We start from the raw sequence: 12704 nt of genomic DNA on the forward strand, positions 1-12704 counted from the left end.
TATTGTATGCATAACTCCTAGGTAGCTCTCGGGTTTTTTTTATAATAGCTTGAGTTTGAGAAGCTGGCATCCCCTACCCCCTTTTCCCAAAGTAGGACCCCCTTTATCCCTACTATCATGTTTTAAACTCTCCTGCCAGCTCTTCAATCAGCAGGCAAAATTCTAATGGGTGATGACTCCCTGCACAGTCCCAACAAGAGAAATATAAACCTCTGTTTATGAATAAACAAAACTGCTTTACTTTTCTACTTACATTCAACTCTACAAACGACATTAAACAGGTTCAAAAGCTTCTAAACAGTGGCAACTAAACACAGTGGGCTGTCTTTGCTGGCTTAACATTAGTTCTTCATTTTTTCCTTTCCTTCCCTTCACTTTTCTTTTCCTTTCCTTTCCTTTCCTTTTCCCTTCCCCAACTTTAATATTCCACAGTGAGAAAAGCTCATTAAAGGCACAATACAATTCACACAATGCATTCAAAAACATAACACAAATTCAAACAATTCAACCCTTCCCACTGCCTCATTAAGACACAACTGCCTTGCCAAAAAAAAATAGTTTCTCCTCCTTCTCCTTTTGGCTCTGTTGGATTCCTCTTGAATTCCTCTTGAATGTCTTTCTCCTTGTAGTTTGTGCTGCCAGAATCTTGTCTGCTCTGCTTCTATGTCAGTTAAGTCAGTCATTGTCCACTCTCAGCTGACATGCAACACTGGATTTTCTTCTCTCAGTCTTGGTCCTCCCCAGCAACCCATATTGGGCAATCCTACTGATAAAACATCCTAGTCTAAATCCAAAAACCTTTCCATTATAACTCTAACCTGTCTGCTCTCCTATCCTTTCTTCCTTTTACTTTTCATAAGTACCTACTCTAACTTTCCGTTAACTTGAATTATGTCACTCTTATTTCCCTTTTTCAGTGATCTATCACTCACACTATAAAGCTTTGATTTCTTATACTCTCTTTATCTCTTGAAGCTGTCCCTTCTTCTAGGTTAAGCATTTTTATTTTTTCTCTCTCCTTTTCCCATTCAGCATTTCCAGACTAGTTAGTTTGTCTCTTTTTTCCTCCATGTCTTGCCAAATGTTTTCCACCCACAACTTCATAAAACCTTCTGAATTTCACTTCTTTCAAGTTGAGGGGACAAGTTGCTTGAAAGTTTCACCTGATCTGCCAACAACTCCCTGATTTTTTTCCTGAATGTATTTAACTCTAGCTCCTTCTAATTCGCCTTAATATTCTTTTATTCCTGATTCCTACCACTTACAGACCTGTAAAACCACACTTGGCACCCCAGTTGATTTCTTTGCTTCTCATGGAAAATCTGCCAATTTACATCACCCCTGTATATTCCAAGTTCTCTGAAATTCTGGGCAAACATTTGTAGTTTGTGATTTATAGGTTTCCTTGAGTCCTATGGAAATGGGTGGTATATAGTGCTGTGTAATAAATAAATCTGTAGACAATGAAAAAAATTGTTTTACCTTATTTGCACTTTTTTGGCAAAATAAGACTCTCAGCCCCTTCATAAAATGTGAAAGGTTAAGACTTTAATGCACCATTTCTGACTATGTGGAATTGCACCAACATAGGATAAATACATTAATTTTTAGAGCCTTGGGGACAGTAATACATGCACCATTTCTAGAACGTAGGAACCCTCAAGCTTCTATATCTCATCTCAGCCTGGAATCTTTGACTTGTTTTAAAAAGGAAGATGATAAATAGATAAACAGATAAATAATGTTGTAGCACATAAAACACTACTTTAAGAATGACAATCCACTTGAAGTGTGGCAGGAAGAAGATAAAAGCTGAGTCAAGATTCAGATCGCAAGTATGTACATCTGCAATGCTAATTGGAACCCCATGTAAGGGCAAAGGTTAACAAATCACTTTAAATCTACCCAAATTATAGCACTGTTATTCTGTTCTTCTCCAATTTGACCTCTTACAAATATTTTGGATTACAAGCGCCAGAAATTTGGCCATGCTGAGAATTTTAGTGGATTTTCCTCCACCACTACCACCTAAAAAGAAGGAGAGGGTGCAAGAAATAGAAATCCATATTGACATTGTTCTTTGAACAAATTATTAAACAGTATGCTGGTGAACAGTGGGATATGAATGCAACAGTTAGCAATGGATTTATAATAAACAAATCATGTCAGAATAATTTTATTTCATTTTCTTTTTTAAAAAAGAGTGGCTGGCTTAAGAGATTGGGGGGATGCAATGAAAACGACAAAGACTAGTCATTATATTATCATTAATAGTACAGATATGGATTAGATGGATTCATAATTAGTTGAAGTGATCCCACCCAGAGAACGCTCATAACTGGTTCCATATCAGCATGGTTAGCAGCATTGAGAGTAGTCCCAAGGTCCTTTGTCCTAGGTTCTGAGTTATTAAAAAAAAAAAAATTCATGATCTGGTTATCAGATTTGCAAATAGACAAAATAAGGAGTTATGAAACAAACTTTTGACATCTTTTTCTAGGATCACCAGAGATGGGGAGCCCAGAGGGATGGAGCAATAAGCAAGTATACAAGGAGAGATAGATAGCATGGACAGATAGCATTGTGGAGCTAGCCAGAATAACTCTGATTTAACTTCCGTGTGTTGGTTAATATGTGTTTTTCTGAACGTAACAATTTTTATGAGAATCAGGTCCTATGTTATGGCCATAAAAAAGAGTGAGATGAAGTTTTGTGCTGAAGTGGGGGTTTTTTTGTTGTTGTTTTGTCAATGGAATGAAAATCTAAGCAAAAACACTTGCCACTAGTTTTGTCTCCCCTACCAGCAAAATTATACATATTGTAGTTACTAACATGTTCATGTTATTATTTCTTCTAGTCCTGTTCAGCCAGTATTAACTTCTTGGAGATGCAGCTCCAGAAACATTAATGCTGCTCTTTTAAGTCCTGCATATTAACCACACCAAGGACCTTCTCTTTATTATTTCTTCATCTTTGCACTAATTGACCACAGCCTAATATTCTAAATTAGGCCACACTAAAGAACCTAGAAAACTCTGCATAGAGAAAAGACGCAAATTATGAAATAGGAAAAGCAGTTATCAGAGCCAAGAAATCTGAAGAAAATGTAATAAATATGACTGCACACAGCAGGTTTGGTGATCAATGGCATGGCTTGACATAATTGTGACTATTTAATTCTCTTTCCTAGAAATGAAAAGACATTTACACACAGATGCCTCAAGGCTGCCTTTAGGGAACATTTCAAGAGGCACTTGATAGTCTTCACACCAACTCTAGTAGCTCAAGGAGATGTGTCATCAAGTCTCAGAGGCAAATCCAAGTTAACCCAGCCTTGGAAATAGCAGACCCAGAAAACCAGTCATGGGTCACTGACAATCTGCTGTCAAAACAAGGAGTGTGAAAAGCTTTCCAGTTATTCCCAGTTTACAAATTGAGTTCTGTTTAATATTTATTCTGTTTTCACTTAAAGTGGACAACTCAAAGACCTAGTGAGGGACAAAGGCAAAGACCAACCCTGTGGGTCTTTCCAGGTCAGATGTTTGGGGAATAGTGTGGTCTCACACTCATATTAATCATAATTTGGAGGACCACACACCGTGAAGGCTGATGTTCACCTCTGTGTGTAAATATATATGAACATAAATAAGACAAACTTATTTTTAATAAGAATAATTGCACTCAAAAGTGCCAAGCTGTAAAAAAGGAGATCTACAGGGGAGATTCTGTAGCTTTTAACAGCAGGTTCATGTCCCTGGACATTAATCACACTCTTTTATTCATCTGTTACTATACAAAACTAAAAATATTTACTATACTACTAAAATTATTTATAATATATAATTTTTAATAATAATATATTTCTGATGCATACCAGCCACTGGTCTCCATCCCCTTTCTTACTCTCATACACACACACACACACATACACACACACACAGGCACACATCTTAAAGTCAAGAATAAGTTTTATATATGGAAGAAAATGATAGATATGATAGATGTAATCTTCTGTCAGTTGATCTGGTCATTAGTGAATTTGTGTATCAACAAATATATTTGGTTGCAAGGTTCTAGTTACTGATGCAACTCTGTTCTATTAAACTATTCAATGGCATCATAGAAAAGGAGAAAGGTCAAGAAATCTGAAGCAAAACACTAAAAATGTAGAAGGAATTACTGTATATGCAAGGAATAACCAAAAGAAACAAGGGAGAAAATTGTATAATTTTGGGGATTTGGAGTTAGTAACCATCTAGGAATGGGTTTTTTTAATTAATTGTTTTATTTAAAGTTGTGAGAGAATTTAACTGACCACTATTAGCAAGAAAGAAGAAGAAAACAAAAGCTGCCTCTCATCAGACATTGGGACTGCAAGCTTAGCCCTCCCATGCTCAAAAAGTGTCACATTACTTTCTCTTATACAAATAATTGACAGTCATTCACAACTTTAGAAAAGTGGACATTGTGATGTGCACAAAACCTACATCCGTCTCTGTCTAATCAGTGGATTAACCTCCTTCAAAAGAGATTCTCCAGCTCAGTTTGTAATGTGTATCTAAAGGATTTAATAATGTGTTGAAATTGCAGGAGTTCTGTTGCATTATACAGACTTTCCTTCAAAGCTTCCCCCAGGCACATTAGTTTGCTAGTTGAGATTAAAGATCAAAGCAACAGTGGGCTAAGCCTCTGCCATATGCAGAATGATTCCTGGATCATCACAGAAGGAGTGGGAAATCTGCAGGCCAGAAAAATATAAATTACACAGGCATTTGCTTAAAGCACAAAGATAAATACAGAATTTCAAGGTGGTCCTTTTTTTTTTTTTGACAGAGTAGACTGTTGTATAATCCACTGGTGAACTAAAGTAATCTTTTACATGCTTCCAGATGCTCTGGGATGAGAAAAAAAGTCTACCAAATTATTAGAAGACGATCTGTATGTATTTAAATCATCCTGCACTTCCTGCCTAAACAATCTGGCAAGAATACTTTGCAAGTATATGGATACTGAAGTCATCCAGGGGAGAAAATAAAACAAATGTCAAGGAATGCTACCGATGATATTGGCTTTTCTCTCCGTAGTCTAGAAAAACAATAGTCTCTGATTTTATTTGGAAACAGTGTTGGTTTCATCAGAGATTCTCTACCATCTCCTAATGTTTAGTTTTTCTACAGATTTTTCCTGGCTATTTTATCAGCATAAATAGCCATTTCCAAGCTTATGCAAGATGCATTATTTAGGATTGGAGATGAAGGGGTCCTCTGGTGGGTAAAGAGGACTATAAAGAAGATGATGGTACAATTAATCCCCCAGGAGACAATGTAGCAAACCACGGGACCCTGTCTCATCTTGTAAGGACAAAGCAGCCTACTCAGCTGGAAAGAATATTATAATGGGAAGATGTTTGTCTGCCAGGGAAGACCCTGGAAACAGTCCACCCTAAGAGGTTAGGAGAGGAATGTTGAACTCCTGGGAGCTTTTGTATGGACCTTCTTTTTTCCCCGAACACATTTTGTTTCTTGGTGGCCACAGGAACAACACTTCTCCAGGCTTCCAAAGCAGTTCAATCTCCCTATGTTGCTGGGAAAGGGAGGCCATATTTAATACAATAGAATTCTACACAATACACATTTCTAATTCCCTTTCATGAGCAGAAGGAAAGGTCTGACCCCAACAACAAGAGGGAACACAATGATGAAGGCCACTATAGCTTCATTGACCAGAGAAATCCCATAGGTGAATCCATTCTATCGAGAACTCACAAAGGCGTTAAGGAGATAACAGCTGGGCCTGATGGGAAAGTATTCTAGAAAAGCCTCACAAAACTAAGAGTCAGGATTGATATTCAGTCCCATGGCTTGCACTGAAACATAATAAAGCCTGAATCAAGACCAGCTTTGATTGATGTGACAAAATAAGACAAATACTGATGGGTTTCCCTGATAAATGTCTGTGATCTGTATTGTGTTTTAATATGGCTATTGAATTCTGCCTGTAGAACTGAACCCATTTGATAGGACTGTGAATGATATCCCTATTTTCTACTTAATGCTGAGACTCTGAGATATTTAAAAAAAAAACCTTTTTATACAAACTATGACTGGTCATGTCTTCATGCCAATAGTATATCTATTCCTTAATTTAATATTTATTTAAAAAAAAACCAAAATACCTATCATGGCATAAGTAGATGTAGAATAATAGAAGCCCATTGGGGTGAAGAGGCACACTGAAGCACAGAGGTCCTAATACTGCTGTGTTGCAACACTGCCATTTTCATTACATACCTCTCTCCCTAGAATGCATATGATTGTTTCATTATCCAAACTAGTTAGTATCATCAGTGACTAGCACTTATGATGTTACCTAATTTGGGTAATGAAATGTCTCCAAGAAACAACCAAGCTCAGAAAGCACCAAGGACCCCTGAACTGCAAATATTCTCCTTTAATGCTGGGAATGAAATTGTACATCCTGGAAAAACTACATCGTTTCATTATCCTGTAGAAAGGAAAGGAGAACTAATGATTGCAAAGTGGACAGAATAATGTATATACTGGCAATACTCATGCATGATAAACCAGGATTTTAAACCCATGGCTTATGAGGTTACACATACTTCAAGAATGATTTGGGGAGGGCGGAGCTGGCATCGCAACGATACGGCATGCGATCTCCGAGGTCTCAGATCGCAGCCGATATCTTTGCCCCTGGACGGTCCAAGCGGATCTAAACCATCCCGAAGAGATGGCGAAAGTGAAGAGCTCATCCTGTCGATCTCAGGGATACCACAAAGTCCCTGGTAGATCCAGGAGAAGCTCTTCTTGCCAACGGCAAAGAGGCAGCCATTAAAGCTGCTGAAGTTGGGACAGCTCCAAAACAGAAGAGAGCAGAAAGAGAAAGTGTGCCGGTTTGGTGAGAACTTTTTTATTCTAAGACTTGAAAGGACACCCTAAGGAAAAGAAAGAATCTGTAAAAGTTTTGACAGAAATGATTTTAAATGGAAGTGTCAAAGTAAGGTTTTGTTTTTTTCCCCTCATTGCTGGATCTCTATACATGATTTTGTATTTTTGAAACTGGACTGGTTCTTTTCTTATTTATACCTATCTTTTCTTCTCCTTTTTGATTTTGTAATATTTTAGGCTAGAGGCTCCCTTTAGTTACTTAGTTACTTCCCTTTTTTATATTTCTTTCCCTCTTTTTTGGTAATTTTTATTACATTTTGCTTGGGAAAGGAGGGGGAAAGTGAGAGCAAAGAAACTTTGTAACACTGCCAACTAGAGGCTTGAAAATGCTTTATTTCCTGTGACCAGATGAAGCTGAGAAAGCTGAGAAAGAACTGAGACTCCTTTTCTTTTTTCTTTTTAAATATAGTTTATTAATTTTTACAATTAAAACCAGTCACAATACATACACAAATAAGCAAAAGAAAGAAAGAAAGAAAAGAAAGAAAAGAGAAGAGGAAGAGAGGGAAAGGATTTTAAGAAAAGTAAGAAAGAAAGAGGTTACAGGATTAAAAGTATTCTTATTTTAACAGTTTGCAAGATCTTCTTTTGTTTTCATCACCTTAACTTGTGTCTTATAACCACACCTGTTTTTAACTTATATCGCTACCTCGTTATTATGTATTGATACTTTTCTTTTATGCCTTATAATATATTATTTATCTTTGGTCAATCCAATTATACCAACAATTCCAGCTGTCATAGTATAGTGAAGTGTCTTTGTTTTGATAAGCAAATTTCCAAAAAAACCAAATACATAACAATACACATTTTAACAGAGGCCAGATTAGCCTTCGCTCAACATTGGAAACAACACCAAATTCCATCAGAAGAAATGATTATTGAAAAAATCTCAAAATGCGCAGAAATGGATAAATTGACTTTGGCGCTAAAAAACAAAGAACTGAGACTCCTTTTCAAGGACATTGCTATGAGATAAGACAGAGGGAAGAGCATGGGAGAGTGTTATTGCAGGTGCTCTTCTAGATTTCTATCAACAGTTGGAGTCTGGTATTGAAGCTTATGAAAAGAAAAGGTGATAAGTCTTTGGAGAAGAGAGTCATAATAAGAGCCTTGGATAACGAAACAAAGTGCAGTGTGCTCTTTTTATTTTTTCTAAGCTGTTCTATCCCTCCTTACCAGCTCTACTGTATTTTTTTAAAAAAATCTTTTTTCTTGTAATAACTATTTGGGTTTTTGGCCTGGTTGGAGCTTGTTTTTGTCTTTTTTTTTTTTTTTGGAAGTCTAATCTCCATGTTTGCTTTTTATTTTAAAGGGAAAGCCTTAAAAGCCTTTTCTCTTTTCTTTCCTGGCATTTTTTGTTTTTTTATCTACCTTTTTGGTTCATTTTTATGTACTTTTGTATATTTGAGACCTTTCAATTGGATTAAGGTGTTGAAGAACCTGAAGAATTTTTTCCTCTTCTCTTGTTTTTTTTAAGTCTTTTTCTTTATTTAACTACTGATTGGATTAAGGTTCACAAGAACCTGAAGAAATTTTGTCTCCCCCCTTTTTTATTATTACTATTGGGCTCTTTTCCTCTCTACCATTTTTATTTTTTACTCTGAATTATAATTGGCTACTTCACAACTGGATTAAAGTTTAGAAGAACCTGAAGATTTTGAATTGTTTAAAATGAGTAGGAAACTTACAGCTCCTGGATCCTCAACTTCTACTTCTGCCTCTCCACCATATGGAGATGGTGTTCAATACAGTTCAATACATGTTTAATACATGTTCAATACAGGCAATGTTAAAACAAGAAAAAGAACAAGAAAAAGTGACTCTACAGATGATTATGCAAGGAATCCAAGATATTAAAACAAGATCAGAGACTATTGAAAAGAGAATAGAGAACATCGAACAAAGAACAAAGAACAGGGAAAACTGATGAAAAAGTGGAGAACATTCAACAAATGATGTCGAAGTATGATGAGAGATTCCAAAAAATTGAAGAAGAAGATAAATAAAGAGAAAAGAAGATTGGAGACATTGATAACAGATTAACTGTGGTTGAACAAGATAAAAGTGGTATGCTGAGATGGGAGATGGACAGATCAGAATTTTATCTTAGATTTCAAAACATAGAGGAAGAAAAAGGACAAAATCTAGCTGAGATAATGATAGAAATATTGGCTGAAGCCTTGGAAATAACTGAAGAGAAGATGAGGGATGGAATAGATGAGCTATATCGAGTCTTTACAAGATATGTGATGAGAAATAGCTTACCAAGAGAAGTTCATATTAGATTTACAAAGAAAGCCATTAAAACACAAATATTGCAAGTGGCAAGAGAGAAAACATTGAAATATAAAGGCAAGGAGATTGTGGTCTTAAAACAAATACCCAGAAGAGTGAGAGAGATGAGAAGAGAATACCGATTCCTGACTAAAATGCTACTTAAAAAAGAGGTGAATTATAGATGGCTGATTCCAGAAGGGTTAGTGTTTACATGGCAAGAACAGAGACATAGAATTGATTCAATTGAGAAAGCGAAATTATTTTATACAGAATTTTTTGGAAGAAAGAGGAAGAGGCAGAAAAAGAGATCTCACTAATTGAATTCCAAAAGGACTGTCAAATGGAGACTGAAAAAGAAGAAGGCGCAATAGGTGGAAAGGAGGGAGCCAAAGAACAACGCGAAGCAAGATCTACGAGAGCTGCTAAACCCAACTATAAAATATAACCATGGAAGAGAAAAAATTGATTACAATTAATATACATGGACTTAACTCAGCCGCCAAAAGAAGGAAAACTTCATAAATTAGAGAAATTAAAATTTGATATAATTTGCCTATAAGAAGTACATATTAAAAAACAATATGAACAATTGTTGGTACAGCCAAAATTAGGGAAAATATTTACCTCCTTGACCCAATGTAAGAAAAGAGGAGTGGTTTTATATATTAAAGAGACCACCCCAGCAAAATTGATTTATACTGATGAAGATGGAAGAGTACTAATAGTGGAAATAATGGACAATAATATGAAAACACTACTGATTGCAATCTATGCTCCGAATGACAAACAAGAAGAATTTTACAAAAAATTGCATATGAAAATAATTGAACTGGACTATGCCAATATAGTTATGATGGGAGATCTTAATGGAATTGTAGACAATAAATTGGACTATACAGCAACAACAACAAAGCAAAACAGAAAGACTCTCCCAAAATCCTTTTTAAAAATGGTAGATGAAATAAACTTAAAAGATACATGGAGAGAAAGAAATGCCAAAACTAAACAATACACCTTCTATTCAAATAGACACTTATCACGGTCCAGAATAGATATGATATGGATGTCAACAGAATTAATAACTAATATTCAAGAAAGAAATATTGAAACAAGTACTTGGGCAGACCACAGTCGAATGACAATTAAATGGAAAGGACAAAAAAGAAGATCGAGATGGACGTTAAATAATACTATTTTAAAGGAAAAAGACTTCACACAGTGGATGGAGAAAGAATTGGCCTTTTTCATTAGAGAAAATAAAAAAGAAGATATATCAATCCAGAATGTATGGGATACAATGAAGGCATATGCTAGAGGCTTGATAATAGATTATACAAGGAAAAGGAATACTAGGAAAAGGCAAGCCTCTAAGGGTCTAGAGGATGAGTATAAAAGACTTGAAAAAGAGCTACAGAAAATGTCACAGAAAAAGGACATTAAGCTAAAAATGGATATAATTAAACACAAAATGGGTCAAATAGAGAAAGAGGAATTAGCACAGAAAATTAGAGGTGCTAAACAGAACTACTTTGAAGATGCAAATAAACCAGGTAGATGGTTAGCATATAAACTGAGAAAGGAGAAAGAATCAAGGAAAATATTGCAGTTAATAGATGATCAAGGCCAAGTTTGCCATGGCAGTAAAGAGAAGAAGGAAATCATTCAAGACTTTTATGGGAAATTATATAAACAAGAGAATATTGATGAGGAAAGAGTTCAGCAGTATTTACAGAATGCTAATTTACCCAAGATACCTAAAGAGACTGAAAAAAGCAATATAACTATGATGGAGTCAACTGAAGCACTTAAGAAGCAAAATAATGGAAAGGCACCAGGCCCAGATGAACTCCCGGCAGAATTTTATAAAACATTACAAGAATCGTTGAATCTCCCATTGCTAGAAGTTATGAATGAAGTTATGCTAAAGAAGAAGATGCCCAAATCATGGTCAGAAGCCTATATCACACTTATTCCAAAAGAGGAGGCCGATCCATTGCAAATTAAGAACTATAGACCTATTTCTCTACTAAATGCAGACTATAAAATCTTTGCTTCAATATTGGCAGAAAGACTTAAAAAATATTTAAATAACTTTATTCATTCTGATCAAAATGGATTTCTGCCAAAGAGACAAATTAAAGATAATATGAGAGTAATTTGGGATACCTTGGAATACTATGAGGCACATGCTGAAAAACAAATGGCTTTGATATTTCTAGATGCACAAAAGGCATTTGATAATGTGAATTGGCGATTTATGTTATTACTGTTGGAACAGATGGATTTTGCTAGAAAATTTATTCAAGCAATAGAAGCTATATACTACAAGCAAATGGCAAAGGTAATGATAGAGGGAGAATTGACAGACTCCATTAACATAAGAAAGGGAACAAGACAAGGGTGCCCACTATCACCTTTGCTATTCGTGTTAACTTTGGAAGTGTTAAACAGAAATATTAGAGATGAAAAGAGTATAAAAGGAATGAAAATTAAAAAGGAAGAATTTAAGCTGCAAGCCTTTACAGATGATTTGGTTTTCATCTTAGAAGACCCTCTAGAAATAGCATCAAAATTGATAAAAAAGATAGAGACATGGAAAGGTGGCTGGTTTGAAAATAAATAAAGATAAGACAAAGATCTTGACAAAGAATATGTTATTAAGACAAAAGGAAGAACTGGCAGACCTATTGAAAATTCAGGTCACAAATAAGATCAAATACTTGGGGATACACTTGACAGCAAGATGTAGTACACTTAAAGAGAATAATTATATCAAACTTAAACAGCAGATAGCGCTAGACTTGGCGAAATGGGAAAATCTACAACTGTCTCTAATAGGGAGAATTTCAATAATCAAGATGAATATATTATCCAGAATTTTATATTTGTTCCAAACAATTCCAATTAGGCTTGGAAAAGATTACTTTGAAGATTTAAATAAAATTGTGTTGAAATATATATGGCAAGATAAGAAAGCGGGAATAAAGTTAAAGCTTTTGCAAGATGCTAGAATTAGAGGAGGATTTGGTTTGCCTAATTGGGAGTTGTATTACCAAGCTACAAACCTGATGTGGGTCAAGGAATGGATAACATTAAGAAATACTAGATTGTTGACATTAGAAGGACATGATTTGTTGTTGGGGTGGCATGCTTTTTTATGGTATAAGGGAACTAAAATTCAGGGGTATTGTAGAAGACATCATATACGGGAGTCTTTGTGGTTAAATTGGGAGAAGATTAAAAGACAATGTTATTTGAAAATTCCAATCTGGTTATCGACTATTGAAGCATTTTCTTATCCTATAATATATAAAAAGGAACAAACAGTTTGATATGGGGAAATATTGAATGAAAAGGGTGAAGTTAAATCAATGCAAAATTTAGAGGAACAAGGTATAAAGATGAATTGATTTTCATATGCGCAAATACATTCAAGGTATGATAAAGATTTTAAAA

This window comes from Pseudonaja textilis, chromosome 1 (assembly GCF_049901715.1).
Source record: "Pseudonaja textilis isolate UNSWEBS1 chromosome 1, rPseTex1.2, whole genome shotgun sequence".
NCBI lineage: Eukaryota > Metazoa > Chordata > Lepidosauria > Squamata > Elapidae > Pseudonaja > Pseudonaja textilis.